General features: G+C 49.8%; 1 protein-coding gene across 6 annotated transcripts in view; it reads right to left on the reverse strand.

Annotated features, from left to right (window-relative positions):
- Window positions 1-18,444, reverse strand: part of KIAA1217 (KIAA1217 ortholog) — a 657,029-nt gene that overhangs the window by 324,472 nt on the left and 314,113 nt on the right. The window contains exon 1 of one of the 6 annotated variants that reach the window (XM_070056128.2): window positions 10,759-11,080. The exons of 4 other annotated variants lie outside the window; for them this stretch is intronic. The gene's annotated coding sequence lies outside the window, so the exon portion shown is untranslated. Of the gene's footprint in view, window positions 1-10,758; window positions 11,338-18,444 lie in introns of those variants that run through there. One more of the 6 variants, XM_070056130.2, reaches the window with a different exon arrangement.

The following is an 18,444-nucleotide window of genomic DNA, read 5'->3' on the forward strand; positions in this document are numbered from 1 at the left end:
ATAAATAAGAAAAATTACAGGCCAATGTCACTTATGAATGAAACTCCTATGTAAAATGCTAGCAAACCAAATGTAAAGCACAGTCTACACATCGTGATCCAGTAGTACTCACCCTAGAATTTAAGAATGGTCTAGATTTGTAAAATTTGCTATTGTAGTGCAATGATTAACACAGTAAAAGAGAAAATCACAAATTCACTTCCAGGACTATTTGATAAAATTTAAAACACTTTCCTGATAGAACGTTCCAGCAAACAAGGATGTGAAGGAAGCTTTCTTAACCCGTAAAGCTCTCCCTAAGGTCACGGAATTCCACATTTAGTGGCGCAGAGCTACGGGCACTCCTCCTGAGCTCTGGAAGGAGACAGGACCTGTCTCAGCGCTTCTATTCAGCACTGGACAAGAGAAGCAAATCGGGATAATGAGGAGAAAAATAAAAGTATATAAACAGTATCAAGGAATAAATAAAATTCCCATTTTTGCAGGTATAGTGTTTACTTAGACAATCTAAAAGAATCTAGATTTTAAAAATCAATAACAATTCAAAACAGTTAGAAACAACACACACTAGATAATGAAGTACTAGGAACAACTGCTGAGTCATACACAAATACAGAAATACCAATTCTAGGTAGATTAAAGATCTCATTGGGAAAAACTAACTGTAAAACTTTTTAAAGAAAATACAACAACAACTTTCTTAAATCATGTGGGAAAATACTTTTTAAGATTTCCCAAAGTGAGAAAAATATGAATTGACATAATTATATTAAAATGCTTAAACTTCTCTATGATGAAAGATAAAAGACATCACAAATAAAGTGAAAAGTCATTGGCTGAGGATAGATTTTTTTTAAAAAAAGATTTATTTATTTGAAAGGCAGAGAGAAAGAGAGAGAGAGACAGAGAGAGACAGAGGGAGATAGAGAGACAGAGAGAGACAGACTGATTTTTCATCTGCTGGTTCACTCCACAAATGGCCACAATGGCTGGGACTGGGCCAGGCTGAAGCCAGGAGCCAGGAGCTTCTTCCAGGTCTCCCACGTGGGTGCAGGGGCCCAAGCACTTGGGCCATCCTCCACTGCTTTCCCAGGCGCATTAGCAGGGAGCTGGATCGGAAGTGGAGCAGCTTGGACTCGAACCGGTGCCCACATGGGATGCCACCATTGCAGGTGGTGGCTTTACCCGCTATGCCACAGTGCCAGCCCTGATAGGAGCCATATTTGGAAGTCATATACTGTTCCTCAATATTACTGCACAGAATATTATTGATCAGAAAGTTATTACACCTATGAGATTAGCACAAAAAGAATGTCCAGTAATAGTAAGTATTGGGAAAGACACCAGGAGACAGAAATGCCACATCAGTGGATCTGGGCTCCGTGGCACACTTGAACCACTGGGGAAGCTCTAGATCACACCCCATTCTGGGCCCCATCCCTGGAGATTAGGGTTTAACTGTTCTGGGGTGGGACCTGGGCACTGGTGACTTTAAGCACGCCTTAGGTGAGCATCCTCCGTGGCCAGAGCTCAGAACGACTGCTCGACACCACTGGGAGTCCAGGAAAACACTCTGGTTTGTAACCTAACAACAGCTAGCCGAGCACAGAGACACCTGCTCTGTGACCCAGCACTTGAACTTCTAGCTGCCTCCCTTCCAGAAATTCTAGCTCGTGTACAAAACAGACACGGCAGCACCGCTGTTGTAGCAAAGTCGCGAGCCCAGAGCCAATTTCCCTAAGAAGATGGAGAAACCGACGCTGCCTCGTGTACGCCCTGGGATCCCATCCTGCAGCTACGATGCACGGACTCAAAGCCCACGCAGGAATGTTGAGGCGTCCCCGGTCAGAGTTCCAATAGAATAGATGCTTTAGATATTTGAAAACTCGAACACAAGGCTATAGCATACCCACAGATACTACCACTAACAGCAAAGATATATCCACGGCTCTATCTCACACACACAGAGTGAAAACATCAACACGCACGTGGGCATGATATACAGCAATTTGGGGATAATAATTATTTTCGGAGGTGTATTTGTAAGATGCCCTACTTTATTTTACAGGTTACCGGAATAAAGATGACAAAATGACATAGATTTCACCTTGGTGGTGGGTTTGCAGACAACGTATATTTTGTTATGCTTGAGTTTATACTAAAGCATTTAACACACATTTATTTTTTAATCATTATAAAAAAGCAATATGTTTAAAAAATAAAAACCAATAAGTAAACAAAAATGACTGGGTTTGGCATTTGGGATTGGATTTGGCGTTTGCAGGATAAGATCCCGTCCTCTTTCGGCAGGTGCTGTTGAAACTATTTGATGGCATCATTTTTATTTTCCCATACAAGAAGTCAGGGAGCTGGATACACCGTCTATGTTCAGGTTTCTATGACTCTACTGTGACCAGGGCCTGGTGCAGTGGTGCAGCAGGTTAAGCCAGAGTCTGCAACATCGCCATCCCAAATCCCAGCACCGGCTTGAGTCCTGGCGGCTTTGCTCCCAACCTGGAGGCCTGCTGACGGGCCTGAGAGGGCAACAGGAGACGGCCCAGTGCCTGGAACCCTGCCACCCATACAGGAGATCCAAACAGAATTCCTGGCTCCTGGTGCAGCCTGGTCCAGCCTTGGTCATTGTAGCCATCTGGGGAGTGGGTCAGTGGAGAGAAGACCTCTCTCTATAGCTCTGGCTTTCAAATAAAATAGATCATTTTACAACCTCAAGTTGTGATAGTATTTCCGAGTTTGAGTTTTCTCTCTCCCTGGACGCCGTCTAGCAGGCATGGGTCCAGCGGCCCTGTGGCAGTGCTACCCTCCACGGCCCGAGGAAGGGACGTCCACAGGCATTGAATCCATGATGCCACAAGGCAGGCAAAACAGCCTGAACACACTCCCATTACTCAGATTACCAACAATACAGACAAGGAAAACAGCTGGTGACTTCCCTTCCCAAGCTTCTCGGCTCATTCCTTCACTGAGCCTTTGTCTTGAATGACTGTTCACAGACGAGCATTGTTTGTTATATATTAACTCATTTTGGGTATAGTAGATGATACAGTAACTTTTGTTTAAAATATGCTTTAGGACAGCAAAAATTCTATTCCTCTCCTCATCTTCGAAAGACTTCATTCCATCTTTTTTAAGGATTCAATTAGTTATTTGAAAGAGCTACAGAGAACGGGGGAGAGGGAGAGGGAGAGAGAGAGGAGGGGGGAGGGCGAGGGAGGTGGTGGGAGAGAGGGAGAGGGAGAGAGGGAGAGAGTGAGAGGGAGTGGGAGAGGGAGAGGGAGGGAGAGGGAAAGAGAGGGGGAGGGTGTCGCTCCCCCTCTTCATGGAGGAACGACACAGGACCCTGCGCTGTTCTTTCGTCTGCTCGGCCCTCCCCGGGTTTGCTGCTGGTTCTTCCCGGGTTGGCTACCGACCCTTCCACCTCCGTGGAAGGGCGGTTCCCCCTGCCACATTCCCCACTTCCGCAGGGGAGCGGCACACCGCCGGCCGGCTCTCTCGGGGGCTGCACAGGTGTTCCCTTAGATGTTCCCCTTAGATGTTCCTGGTGCATGTTGTCTCTCTCCTCCTTTATAGTCCTCTTCCACCAATCCCAACTCTGCTACCCACACGCCGAGTACGCTGCTCTCCTCCAATCAGGAGCAGGATCAGCTCCTGGAGGTCATCACTCAGGCTGGCAAGAGGCAGCTGCGTAGAAGCTGTTTTCTCCTCTCCCAGAGCCATATTGTGGGAGAGCAGATGCACAGAATAAGTCTTAATTCCAGTAACTTAGTCTAGTCCGAGTTGCTCCCCACAGGAGGGGAAGGAAAGGGAGAGAGGGGGAGGGGGACCAGTTCAACCATGCTCCGCCCCCAGGAAAGCAGTGTAAGGTTCAAATTCAGCGACATATTCTCCACTGGGAGAAAAAGACATCATAGGCTCGTTCTCACTAACACGTAGGGAGCAGGCCCCTTAAAGAAGTCAAAGTCTACTGAGAACTTCTTGAGTGGGGAAGATAGGGCATAGCCATAGGAACACTCAAGGTTCTTCTTTATAGGGGTCACACGCCAGGCTCACCCTAGCATCCGCGGGCAGTCGGCATACCTGGGCAACACCATGGCCCATAGGAAGAGAAGCACAAAGCCTTAAACCCGAATGAACCAGAAAGCAGCCGCCACCGTGCGTGGCAAAGGCCACACTCTCATCCCTTCTCGCACTTCTCCGATCAGCTTGTCTCCTCTCCTGAGGGTGGGTTTGTGACTTTCCAAGATGACGCCATTGCCTCAAGTGCTTCCATAAGTGGGATGCAGCCTCCTGGTGTGCACAGGGGACTTTGCCCTTGGACTGCACCTAGCTACTATGGAACACGTAATTGACAGGACGCCTATAGACCTGAAAGAATGCGGTCTCCTAAGGGAAGTAACAGATGGGCTGGCACAGAACCACCTTTAACTGAAGGGCTCAGCAGCACCGAGGCTGCTCGTGGGAGCACTTGACTTTGACCATGGAACCTCGTATCACATGCTCCTCGTATATCATGCTCCCCGGGGGGAGGAGGTGGACTGTATCTAAAGACCAAAGGACGCCGGGGGCACAGGCAACGTCCTGCAGCCATGGACGTGGCTCTGCTGTTGCCTTTCTCTGGAACACATTTTTCAGATGAGCTGCCCTGGAGACAGCCATGGCTCGGATCATTATGGCTTCACGGCTAAGCTCGTTCTCGCCTAGACATCGAGCAGATGGCACGCGGAAGCGAACTCTCTTCCCTCCCTACTAACCACCTGCAGGGAAAGGCGGCCCAGCCTGCACCAGAGCGAGGTCTCGGGACTCACTGCTACACCGCAAGAAGGGACAGATGGTGGCAGTTGGGAGCCTCCGTCACTTCTAGGTTCCCACTCATCCCCTGTGCAACGTTCAGCTCCGCCCCCTCACCTGTGCAATGCTTAACTCCACCCAGCGAGTCTGGTTTCCGGAGTCTGCAGGGTGTGGGGAGCAATTCGGACTATACTGTTACTGGAATTAAGATTTATTCTATGCATCTGCTCTCCCACAATATGGCGCTGGGAGAGAAGTAAACAGCTTCTACCCAGCTGCCTCTCACCAACCTGACAAGCTGCAGGAGCTGCTCCTGATTGGAGGAGAGCGGCGTGCTCGGCGTATGGGCAGCCGAGTTGGGATTGGTGGAGAGGACTATATAGGAGGAGAGAGACGGCATGGTGGTGTGGGTTGGTTGGAGAGTGCGTTGGAGAGTTCGCGGGGAAGTTCGTTACTTCGTTCTTTCTCATTTCTCTCTACTCATTCTTGCTTTGGGAGTTTGCTGTTTACTTATTCTTACTTTACTATAGAAAGGACTTGTAAAAAAAGGGGAACAACAAGCGCCCGGTCCAGTGCGGCTCCTCCGCGTGCGGAGGAGCAGCAAGTGGTGCCGTGACTCGGATAGGAAACCTAGGAGGGAAAGACCGGGAAGAAGTGGGAAATTACTGGAGAGAGAGATAGCAAGAAGAGCCTGGAAGGTGATACCCAGAAAAGGAGAAGTAAGACACAGCCTAACTAAGATAGTACAGGGCCCTACCGAACCTTACGCTGATTTCGTGAACCGATTAATGGAAGCAGCAGGAAACATTTTCGAAACCGTGGAAGAAGCAATGCCCTTAGTCAAAAGATTGGCGTATGAGCAGGCCAATAAAACATGTCGGGAAGCTCTTAGACCATGGCAGCATAAGGACATCCCTACCTTTTTGAAAATCTGTAGGGATGTCATGGATGATGTAGTTTCTGGATCACATGCTGCAGTAGCAGTAACCCGACAATTTAGACAGAACATGAGGGGACGTATATGCTTTAGATGTGGTCGAGAAGGGCATCTAATGAGGGAATGTAGGGCCAGATTTCCAGCCCGAGATCGGCAGGGCATAGAGAACTCGAGAAGACCAGGCCTTTGCCCACGCTGTAGAAGAGGAAATCATTGGGTCAGTGAATGTTACTTTAAAATAAACAGCGCAGGCAATCCCCAGAGGATGCCAAATGAGCCGGGCCCCATAAGAAGATCAGGTGTATATGGTCAACAGCAAAAAAACGGAATGTGGGCCCCTGCACCCCGGGGCCAAAACAATCGGTGGGTGCCACGATCCCAAAACCAAATATTTACCGCGCAGAGTTACGAGCCACCGAATATTCGGTACTGACACCTCAAATGGGGCCACAAGCCATAGAGGTGAGGGCAGAAACAATTTCAGCGGAGCATAACGGACTTGGAATAATCGTAGGAAAAGAAACAAATGCTTTGAGAGGCCTAATGGTCATCACCGGAGTCATTCAATTACCTTGTGATAAGTTAAAAGTGCTAATACAATCTACAAAGGGTATTATTCAAATCAAACCAGAAGAACCTGTGGCTCAAATACTGATCATGATTGGAGCGCAGGATGTTAATGGACCCCAAGGGGAGAAATTTGCAGCCTTGTCCCTATCTCTAGCAGATCGACCTCTGTGGACCTTAACCATTAGAGGAAAGTCAATTCAGGGCCTGCTAGACACAGGTGCGGATGTAAGTATAATTTCGGAAAATGATTGGCCGAAGTCATGGCCCCTTCAGCCAGGAGATAATACTTTAGTAGGCCTAGGTGCGGCCATGACACCATCAAGGAGTGCTCAGGTGCTTCATTGGCAGGATCAAGAAGGGAACAAGGGAAATGTGCAACCTTATGTTAGTGCACTCCCCATCACATTATGGGGAAGAGACATTTTAGAACAATTGGGACTGACGTTAACAAATGAGGATCAATTGGAGAGTTCTACAGGACGGCGTATTATGTATAAAAAGGGATATCAGGAGAGAGGATTAGGCTCCAGAGAAGGCAGAAGGGACCTAGCCCAGCCCAAAGGCGATTTTAAAAGACAGGACACGGGTTTTTCGTGGGGGCCACTGAGATGCAGCCGCTGCCATTGTCATGGCTGGACAACAAGCCAAAGTGGATACCACAGTGGCCCCTTACCCAGGAAAAGTTGGCTGCAGTAAATGATATAGTATCACAACAATTAGAGGCAGGCCATTTGCAACCATCAACCTCCCCATGGAATACGCCAATATTCGTGATAAAGAAAAAATCAGGGAAATACCGGTTGTTGCATGATTTACGGGCTGTTAATCAGCAGATGCAACCCATGGGGGCATTGCAACCCGGACTCCCGGTTCCTACTATGATTCCAAAGCATTGGCCACTAATAGTACTCGATCTGAAGGACTGCTTTTTTAGCATACCTCTACATGAACAAGACACTCAGAGGTTTGCTTTCACAGTACCTTCCATTAATCATCAAGGTCCCGACAAAAGATATGAATGGAAGGTGCTTCCCCAAGGAATGACCAACAGTCCTGCCATATGCCAGCTATATGTTGACCAGGCAGTAGAGCCGGTTCGACAACAGTGCCCAAAGGTACAAATTTTACACTACATGGATGACTTGTTAATAACGGCTGAAAGTGAAAGTCACCTAATGGAAGCATATAAGCTGCTGCTATTATATTTGGAAAAAGTTGGGTTACAAGTAGCGCCAGAGAAAATACAAAAAGGGGAAGTAGTACAGTACTTAGGACTTAAAGTAACTTCTGAAAAGGTAACCCCATTAGAATTTGAAATTGCAATAGATGGGTTACAGACCCTTAATGACTTCCAAAAATTATGTGGCAATTTAAATTGGTTGAGGCCCTATTGTAAATTATCTACCGAAGATATGATGCCATTATTCAATATTTTAGAAGGAGATGCCCAGCTTGATTCCCCTCGTAGATTGACAATAGAAGCCCGCTTGGCGTTACAGAAAATTGAAAAACAAATTAAAGCAATGCAGATGGAAAGATGTGATCCACAACAAGCCCTAGAAATATTAATTTTTATGGAACAGCTGTATCCCTTCGCAGTCATTTGGCAAGGAGGACCCTTGTTGTTTGTATACCCACATTCACATGCACCGCGTGTACTATACACCCAAGGCATTGCGGTGGCTGATTTAATATTAACAGCAATAAAAAAGGCGACAGAAATGGCGGGGAAGACTCCAAAGCGATGTGTAGTTCCCTTTGCTCAAGAGGCAGTAGAAGCCTTTACAAGGGAATGCTGGCAATGGGCATACATAGTTCTCATTCTACAAATAGAGATTGACAATCACTACCCTCGCCATCCATTTGTTAACTTCTGCACACAGGTTTCAATAAAACGGGTGCAGAAGGTGCGAAGGGATCCAATTCAAGGGGCAGTTACCGTATTTACGGATGGAGCTAAAGGCGGAACAGGAGCAGCTATATTTAACAATCAACGATATTTTGTTTTAACAGCATCCCCTTCTCCACAACATGCAGAATTAGCTATTATCGCAACAGTATTACGCAGAGAGAGTGCACCCATGAATATTTTGTCTGATAGTGCATATGTGGTGAATGCAGTTCAGATGCTCGCTACACAGTGCCTTATTCTTAAATCCTCCTCAGTCTATTCTTATCTAAGTGAAATTCAGGGGTTATTAAATCAAAGAGAGCATGCTATTTACATAGGCCACATAAGAGCTCATTCTAATTTACCTGGCCCACTTACTCGAGGAAACATGATGGCAGATCACTATTCAAGATTCTTGCTTGCATGCACCGCTTTGGAACAAGCTAAAGAATATCACTCTAAATGGCATGTTAACACCCACACTTTAAGTTTTAAATTTAATATTCCCCGCAAGCAAGCAGAAGATATCATTAGATCCTGTGAAAAATGCGTTGTTACCATAGTTCCAAAGATTCCTGCGGGAGCCAATCCCCGTGGCCTTAAACCAGGACATATCTGGCAGATGGACGTTACACATATCCCCTCTTTTGGGCGACAAAGCTGTGTTCACGTCACTGTAGATACATACTCAGGTGTAATTATGGCCACAGCCATGAATAAAGAAGGAGTACAACAAGTAATCCAACACTGCTTGCAGGCTTTTGCAGCCTGGGGAGTTCCTCATGTGATCAAAACGGATAACGGCCCAGCGTATACATCAAAGCGTTTTGCTGCATTTTTGAAAGAATTCGGAATCTCCCATATTACCGGTATTCCATACAATCCACAGGGGCAAGCTGTGGTAGAACGCGCTCACTTATATTTAAAAAATTTAATAATTAAACAAAAAGGGGGAATAGGGGAAATGGCCACATCCAACAAGGACGTCTTGGCCCTAGCTCTTTATACAATTAATTTTTTGAACAAGAAAAAGAACGGTAAAACACCTGCAGAAATGCATACTCAATCAGCTGATAAGGAATCAATACAGTGGGTAATGTGGAAGGATTTACAGGACAACCAATGGAAAGGCCCGTTCCCCTTACTCAGAAGAGTACGAGGCGCCGTTTGTTTTTTTCCACAGGGTGCGGCACAACCAATATGGACCCCTGAGAGAAGAATTCGGTTGATAAACCTGCCAGCAGAAGATCTAGAAGAAGAAAACTCCATTTGAGGAAGAAAACAATGAATAACCAATCCCTGAGATCTTTGGAATACGGGACATTTTTCAACAAACTCTGAAGTAGCACGACAAACAAGAGTCAATAGCATGAAGATCACACTGAACTTTACACAGGCGCGTATCAACGCCAAAAAAATAAAAAGAAAGGGGGATCTGTGGGGAGCAATTCGGACTATACTGTTACTGGAATTAAGATTTATTCTATGCATCTGCTCTCCCACAATATGGCGCTGGGAGAGAAGTAAACAGCTTCTACCCAGCTGCCTCTCACCAACCTGACAAGCTGCAGGAGCTGCTCCTGATTGGAGGAGAGCGGCGTGCTCGGCGTATGGGCAGCCGAGTTGGGATTGGTGGAGAGGACTATATAGGAGGAGAGAGACGGCATGGTGGTGTGGGTTGGTTGGAGAGTGCGTTGGAGAGTTCGCGGGGAAGTTCGTTACTTCGTTCTTTCTCATTTCTCTCTACTCATTCTTGCTTTGGGAGTTTGCTGTTTACTTATTCTTACTTTACTATAGAAAGGACTTGTAAAAAAAGGGGAACAACAAGCGCCCGGTCCGGTGCGGCTCCTCCGCGTGCGGAGGAGCAGCACAGGGGGCGCCGGCAGGTGCACAGCTAGGGACTATGGTGCTACCAAAGACAACGCTGCAGAAATAGTTCTGATGTCCCGATGCCTTTCTCTGCAGGGAAGCGCCCCTCCCCACCATGCACACACATTTCTAATATGAGTTCGTGGCGTTTTCAAAAGGTCGTCGGGGTCATGGTGTTGGTTCATCATACACCCTAGATGCACGGGGTCTTCAGCAAACCTAAATATCCCAAGGGCGTTAGCAGAAGTCACTTTTCTTACCAGGCCAGCAAAGCTCTTTCTAGATGAGTCTCAGATGCTTCGTTCTCAATGTACAGTGTAGCTTACAGGACAAAGAGGTACAAGAAAAACCGACCCAAGCTCCCAGCACAAACATACACGCTACTGTAACAACCACCTGCTCCCTGCTACACGGCACCAAGCGGAACACCCACATTTCACCTCACGATCAATTCATGCACGGTGGTCCTTAGTCTTATGGTACTTAGTCTAAGTACCATAAGTACTACTAAGTACTATGTACTTAGTACATAGTAGTACTAAGTACTACTATGGTCTTATGGTCCTCAGTACTTCGTCCTTGGATTTATGGCTCAGCTCATAACTTCAATGAGATCACAATGTGCAAAGCACCGCAACATTAGGGGATTAGGAAGGGAGGAAGAGACAATGAAAAAGTAACTTACTTGCGGGGATATTTTTAAGGCAGTCCTGAATTTCAAAGTAAGCTTTGCTGTTTCAAAGGAAAGACGCACGGAGCTACAGTCATTTAGTCCTCGATGTGTGGCATCCCTCCACGGGACAGATCTTGGCGAAATCCGTCTTATAAATTTATATCTCCAAATAGACAAGTACGACCAGGAAGTAGTTAATAAAAAAAAAAGACTGCCCTTAAATGACAAACAAATCTGGAATGTAAGCAGGAAAAGACAAATAAAAATAAACCCTCTCTCGGGGCAGGGAGGCTGCCCCGCTCCCTCCGTGTCACCTTAAGCTCCTGGCTACGCTGCTCTGCCTCCACGTTAGGGCAACATGCGACGTCTGAAAAGAGAGGAGCTCATTCCCCCAAGTCCCTTATGGTAAAGGAAGACAGATGGAGGATTTCCTGCCGAGGCGCAGAGGCGAGGGGGTGTGGAAGCGACCTGAGTAGGCGCTGGGTTTTCTAGGCTCAGCAGTCTGGCTCAGCAAGGAGCCCACACACACTGCCTGGGCCCCAGGGAGCCGGGTGCCTCTGTGATAACCCCAGCTGCCCCTTGGACTCCGGCAAGCCGGTCTGCAGAGCCTCAGGGCCTGGGTTCTCCCTGTCCCTGAACCTCCTACGCTTTGCGATTAAGGCGGATCAGAAAAACGCACGTAGGACATTTTGCTACATTAGAGGTGTCTTTTCCCAGGTTTTAAACACTTTTTATTTGGGAGACAAAGACAAAGACACACACACACACACACACACACACAGCGTGCTCCCATTCACAGATTCATTTCTCTGATGCCAGGAGCTGGGAACTCCATCCAGGTCTCCCACGTGAGTGTCAGAGACCCAGGAACTTAGCCATTACTGCTGCCTCCTGGGCTCTGATTATAGAAGGGAGCTGGGGCTGGACAAGGGGCACAAGTGCTCCAGCAAGAGGTGCAGGGGTCTTTTATTTTACTTATTTAAAAGACAGAGTTACAGAGAAAGAGGAAGAGAGGAGAGAGGTCCTCCATCTGCTGGCTCGCTCCCCAAATGGCTGCAATGGCTGGAGCAGAGCTGATCTGAAGCCAGGAGCTTCCTCTGGGTCTCCCACGTGGGTTCAGTTATCCTCCACTGCCCTCCCAGGTGACCAGCAGGGAGCTGGATTGGAAGCAGAGCAGCTGAGACTCCAACCAGCACCCATATGGGATGCAGGAGTTGCAGGCCAAAGCTTTAACCCGCTGAGCCCCAGCGCCGGCCCCAGCAGGTGTCTTAACCACTGGGTCCAGTGCTCATCCCATTTCCTTCTCTCTCGTCTCTTCATGTTCATCTCCCGGGTTTTGTCTCTGATACAGGCATCAGGTCATCAGATATGAGCAAATAGGGAGGGGCCACAGGAACCAAGGACCCTGCTCTCTGCCCAGGCCACCCTACACCACACGCTTTGTGGTTTAATTTGTGGTTAAAGAATCACGGTTCAGCCAAACCAGAAAAGTCTCGCTTGTAGCACGCGCACATAGAGTCCAAAGTGTGCAGCTTCTAGCTGTCAATCAGAAGTGTCACAGCCACATGTCCACTCAGCTCCCTTACGGCTTAGGGATAAAAGCCCCAAACCAGGGAGAAGGGGCCACGTTTTCCTCTGGACTAGACCATCGCTCCCTTGGAGGGCACGTTCATGAACTTGGCTTTCCATCGCTGTCTCGTCCCTCTGAACTGTGATTCAGCACTGCACGGGTGCACAGGAGTTGAGGCACGAGGCTGGCGCAAGGGTGCAGTGGGCTAAGCTGCCACCTGCAGTGCCGGCATCCCATCTGGGCACCGGTTCGAGTCCCAGCTGCGCCTCTTCCAATCCAGCTCTCTGCTGTGGCCTGGGAAAGCAGTGGAAGATGGCTCAAGTCCTTGGGCTCCTGTACCCACGTGGGAGACCTGGAAGAAGCTCCTGGCTCCTGGCTTCAGATTGGCGCAGCTCTGTCCATTGTGGCCATCTGGGGAGTGAACCAGCAGGTGGAAGACCTCTCTCTGTCTCTTTCTCTGCCTGTAACTCTACCTCTCAAATAACTAAATAAAATCTTTTTTAAAAAAAACAGAGTGGAGGCAAGCTGGCCAGCACCGGTGACACCAGCACGTCTCCAACTATATGAACCATGCAAGAGCGATCTGGAAAATTCATTAGAAGTGTTCTCAGTGTTCTGTTTCTCCTTCCTCCCCTCCCCACGCGGACACACTGCTCGGCTCCGGGTGATGAAAGACACAGACGTGGCCAGCGAGACTCTACACAGACCTCTCCCAGGCCCCACTGACCCCACTAACTGATGGGCTTGAGTTTGCAAAGCCAAACAGAAACTGCAGATGGCCCCGAACTTCCTTCCAAAGCACAACTTGGGAGTCACTTCCTTCCCCATCGCCAAGCCCAAGCACACCACTGCCTGAGACAGAAGCCGTTTCCCTGTAAATCCAACAACCCATTGTAGAAGCACTGAGCACACAGCATCTCCACGTCCCCACGCTCCCCGTGCTGCCTTTCCTATCTCCGACTTGCGTTCAACATCTCTCCATAGTGAGCACTGTGGGAGCTTGCCTTCCACGTTCACGTCCTGGGGCAAGAACTCACTCTTGCGTGGCCAAGGTTCTGGTCAGCTCAGCTGAGTGAGGAGGGCATGACTACAACACAAGCAGGTGCTGGGCTGTGGGTGCAGTGTGGCCTCTCAGACACTGACGACCGAGAAAACTTCGTGGGCTTCCTAAGAACTTTCCGAAATTACCTGGAGCGCTGTTCCACGTCAGGGGCCCCCAAACTATGGTCCCTGGTTCACATTAGGCCTGCCGCCTGCATTTGTACATCATGTTTTCGCAGAACACAGTCGCGCCTGCTTGTGGCCATGTCGCCCAGAGCTGCTCCCAAGCTGTCCCAACAGAGCGGAACCATCATGGAAAGAACACAGAGTCGCTGTCTGGATCTTCTTACAAAAAGCATGCACACCTCTTTCTGTATGGCAGAGGGTCAGCTAACAGCTACTGTGGCCTTGGCCTTCACGGCTGAGCCGAGTGGTCAGAGCTGCATTGATGGATGATGCTTCTCTCTCAAATGTCCTCCTGTTGAAGGTCTGGGGGGAGGGGACCCCAAGCACCAGGGGTCACAGAGGGGTGTTGGAGGGATTCAGGCAGTGCCACGGAGGCAAGCCAGGGAATCAGGCTGTGTGAGAGCTATGAGCAGTGCACACAGGCAAACGAGCACTGGCTACAAGTCTGGAAGGGAGATGGGCCTGAGCAAGCTGGGGGAACTGAGTGAGGCAAGGACCGGAAGGAGGGCAACTTCCTTCCAGGGGCCCTGAGAAGGCTAGGGGGACTACATGCCTTATCAATCTTAAAAAGAAAAAACAAACAACAGGGAGCCAGGAAGGGCATTTGGTGCCAGAGTGCCTGGGTTGGAGTCCTTGCTCCGCGTCTGATCCAGCTTCCTGCTCATGTGTGCCCTGGGAGGCAGCAGGTGACGGCTCCAAGACTCAGGTCCCTGCCACTGTCGTGGGAGACCCCATTAGAGTTCCGGCTCCTAGCGTCAGCCTGGCCCAGGTGCTGGGCCATCTCCCTGCCTCTGTGTGTGTCTGTGTCTGCACCTCTGCCTTTCAAATAAATTACAGGCCGGCGCCGCGGCTCAATAGGCTAATCCTCCGCCTTGCGGCGCCGGCACACCGGGTTCTAGTCCTGGTCAGGGTGCCGGATTCTGTCCCAGTTGCCCCTCTTCCAGGCCAGCTCTCTGCTGTGGCCCGGGAAGGCAGTGGAGGATGGCCCAAGTGCTTGGGCCCTGCACCCCATGGGAGACCAGGAGAAGCACCTGGCTCCTGCCATCGGATCAGCGCCGTGCGCCTGCCGCGGCGGCCACTGGAGGGTGAACCAACAGCAAAGGAAGACCTTTCTCTCTGTCTCTCTCTCTCACTGTCCACTCTGCCTGTCAAAAAAAAAAATAAAAAAATAAATAAATAAATAAATTACAAAGAAACTTTGAAAAGGAAGCCAGCAGCCACTCTGGGTGCTACTGGGGGCTCTTGGGTCAGTGCAGGAAGTAGGGTCCCGGCTGGCAGTAAGGGACCCCGCGGGGGTGCACACAGTGTGACCGAAAGTGAACAACCCTGAAGCAGCCTGTGAACAGGGTGATGTCACATGTGCCGCCGCCCAGCTTCGGCCCTGGCCTCTTCACCCAAAGCCGGCCTGCAGTTCTGTTTTTTTTTTTTTCCTAGAATAGCTGACCTGCCTGATTTCATGACTGACTGTTTCCTTCCACTCACGGCTTTAATTCCCCCAAACTCTGCAGCCACCCCACACAAAGCTTGGTTTGTCTATCTAATTCCTTTAAGCCAGACCCTGAACGCTGACCGGACTTCGGACGCCCCACGGACGCGGCTGTTTCCTGGTTCACCCAGCTGTCCGGAGGTCAGCTCTTCAGGGCCGCTGCTACCGGCAGGCACTGCCCTGAGCCGGGGGTGAATCTGGCCTCCTGGACAGGAAGGAGCCACACACACACACGCACACACACACACACACACATACACACATGTGCATGCATGGCACCTTCTGTGCCATGAGAGCAGCTCAGGAGAGGCAGGCCAAGTTCACGGGTGAAGTACAGAGAGCGTGACCCCAGAGAAGCTTCCAAGGCGGAAGCCGAGGAGCAGGGAGCTGCGTGATGAGCCAGGACAGCTTAAGGTCACCGACAGAGGTGCAAGGGACCCAGAGGGGACCCTGGTGTAGCCTGGAAGGTGCACAGGTGAGAGTTAGCCACGGACGGCGGGGGGGTACCAGCAGGAATGAGGGCCCTGGAAGGTGCATGATGGGGTGGGGGATGGGATTTCCGCAGCCCCCTGCTGAGCAGGGCTCAGAGGTGTGGCAGGGCAGCTCTGCTGAGCGATGGGCCTTGGCAGTGACCACAGCGCCGGGGAAACAGAGCAGAGGCTTTGAGAGGTGTTTCGGAGACGGGGCAACTCTGACCCCGCCACGGGCAACCTGAAGCCGTCGTGGCCGGGTGCTGGCTTGTGAATTCTTAATTTCCACCCCCTGGAAGGAGACTCACGGGCCAGGGGCCTCATCATCCTTGGTCAGCACCGTTTCCCGAGCACCCTGCCCATGCCTGGTGCAGAGAAGGGGTGCACGGCTCTGTGAGCTGCTGCCAGACGCTGTGCAAGGCTGGTCTCTGGGTGGCAGGGCGGCAGGCGGCTCTGTACACGTGAGCTCCGGCCTCTGCAGCCTCAGTCCATGGTTGGACATGGGTCAGCTCAGGGGCAGCTTCTTCCTTTTTCATTTTTTTTTTTATTTGAAAGGTAGAGGAGAGTGTGGGAGAGAGACACACAGAGAGAGCTTCCATTTGCTGGTTCAATTCCCAAATGTCCCAACAGCCAGGGGTGGGCCAGGCTGAGACCAGGAGCCAGGACCTGAATCTGGGTCTCCCATGTGGGTGCAGGAGCCCGAGTACTTGAGCCCTCACCTGCTGCCTCCCAGGGTGCACCAGCAAGAAGCTGGCAATGCACACAGTCAGGACTTGAACCCAAGCACTCGAATACGGGATGCAGGCATTCCAAGTGGCACCCCAGCCACCGTGCCAAACGCCGGCCCCGAGCGGCACATTTGCGTTTCCATGTCCTGGGTGTTTCCCTACGAGGTGAGCGGCCGGCCCTGCTGCCTCCCAGAATGAGCGTGGGCGTGTCACGTCCACCCTGGAATTGTGAAGGCACGTTTTTTGCTTTGCTGGTGACGTCCCGCTTCGTCTGGGAGGTCCACGTGGCAGGTGCGGTGTGACCGAGCCGCCTGTCTAGGTGTGTCAGTTACTGGCGGCGGCCATAACCAGCCACCACGAGCCGAGCGACTTGAAAACACAGGAATTCATTTCCCCGAAGGTCTGAAGGCCAGAAGTCCAGAACCCAGGTGTGGCAGGGCCCCTTCCTTGTGGGCTGCTGGTAGCTACTGCAGCCTGGCCTTCCCGGTCCCATCCAGCCTACTCTCTGGCCTCTCTGTGTGACCTGTGCTCTTCGTAGAAGGACACCAGTTGTGGGATCGGGGGCCAACCCTGTCTCAGTATGACCTCAGCTTCGCTTAGTTATGTCTGCAAAGACCCAATTTCTGGAAGGTCTAGGTGGACATAATTTTGTTGTTGTTGTTGTTGGGGGATATCATTCCATATAAATTTATGCCTCTGGAGCGGAACAAAGCCATCTGTTCCACACAGAGGTCCAACATCTCTTCCCCTGGACTGTGGTCCGACCAGGGGCAGACAAGGACAGCGAGAAGGATTTGGAGGTAAACGTTGCTATGGGAGTGGGGGAAGCCACTTGCAATGTGTTGTACCTTCCGGCAACCCCACATGCCCCATGCTCTACCTAGGTGGGGACTGCCACTTTTATCCCACACACTTCTCCTCAAAACATCTCAAAGGCACAGGGGAATGTCCACAATGAACTCACACAAAGCCACGGGAAAGAACAAACCTCCTCACTTAAAAATGTTTCTCACGGCTACAGTCCTCGGAGTCCGTTCGGCCTACAGAAGCTCACCCTGCACCAACAGCCATGTGTGTGGAGGAGAACAAGGGGACACGAGGTCACGGCCCCTGACGTGTGGCCTCACACATCCGTGGGGAGGACCTTGCACACTTCACAAATCAAAAAAACAATCTCAGCCCGGGTAGACACTTCTTTTTCTAGTTCAATGAGATCTAACTCCTTAAAGCTGAAAAAGCATTTTTCGCCCAAAAATGAATTCTTAAAATGACACTACAAAATACAGCCTGAGGATGAAGATATCTTGTTTTACGGGCAACGGAGACTGCATTATCCGAGCAGACAAAAAGCCGACTCCATCAGAATTCTTGTGTCGTTTTTCACTGCACGTATCTCACCCCAGAGTTACATCTCTTAGGCAGCATCAAAGCTATTCATTCCCTTTTTATTCCAATAATTAAAGTATAGCACAATCAGTAGGGTTACCCACAGCAAATCTTTAGGAGATTAATACACTATGTTATTCTTTTGTTCATAAACGGCTCCTGCATAGCAATGAGACGGCAATAAAGTTTATGTTCCCGTTACATGTAAGAATTGTATTTTGTTGTACCAAATAGCTAACATCAAAAATAACTACTGGTATAGACAAAACACACAACACTATTATTCTTGGCATACATTAATATGTCACTGAAAATATTAATACAATGCCCACTGGAGCTAAGATCTGACTATTTACGTTATAAGACTGCATGAAGAAAAAATGACGAAGAATAGGTCATGGTGGAAAAATAATTTGAACACAGATTTTGGTGGTTATCGTTCAAATTACTTCATTTTTAGGATGGCTTCGAGGAAACTAAAACCTGCATTACTCTAACCTAAATCGCTGTCTCCTCATAAGGTATTGGAGTTTTGGGAAGTATTTATTTACCTGGGGAGGGGGAGGGAGAGAGAGAGAGAGAGAGAGATGGAGAGATGGAGAGATGGAGAGATGGAGAGATGGAGAGATGGGGAGAGAGAGATGGATCTCCATTGGCTGGTTCACTCCCCACATGGCCACAGTGGCCAGGCCTGGAGCTCCCTCTGGGTCTTCCACGCAGGTGCGGGGGCCCACGCACTGGGACCACCACGTGCTGCTTTCTCGGCACCGTAGCAGGGAGCTGGATCGAAGTGGAGCAGCCAGGGCCTGAGCCGGTGCCCATGCAGGGTGG

This window comes from Oryctolagus cuniculus, chromosome 13 (assembly GCF_051225735.1).
Source record: "Oryctolagus cuniculus isolate XC-2025 breed Fujian yellow rabbit chromosome 13, ASM5122573v1, whole genome shotgun sequence".
In the NCBI taxonomy this organism is placed as follows: Eukaryota; Metazoa; Chordata; class Mammalia; order Lagomorpha; family Leporidae; genus Oryctolagus; species Oryctolagus cuniculus.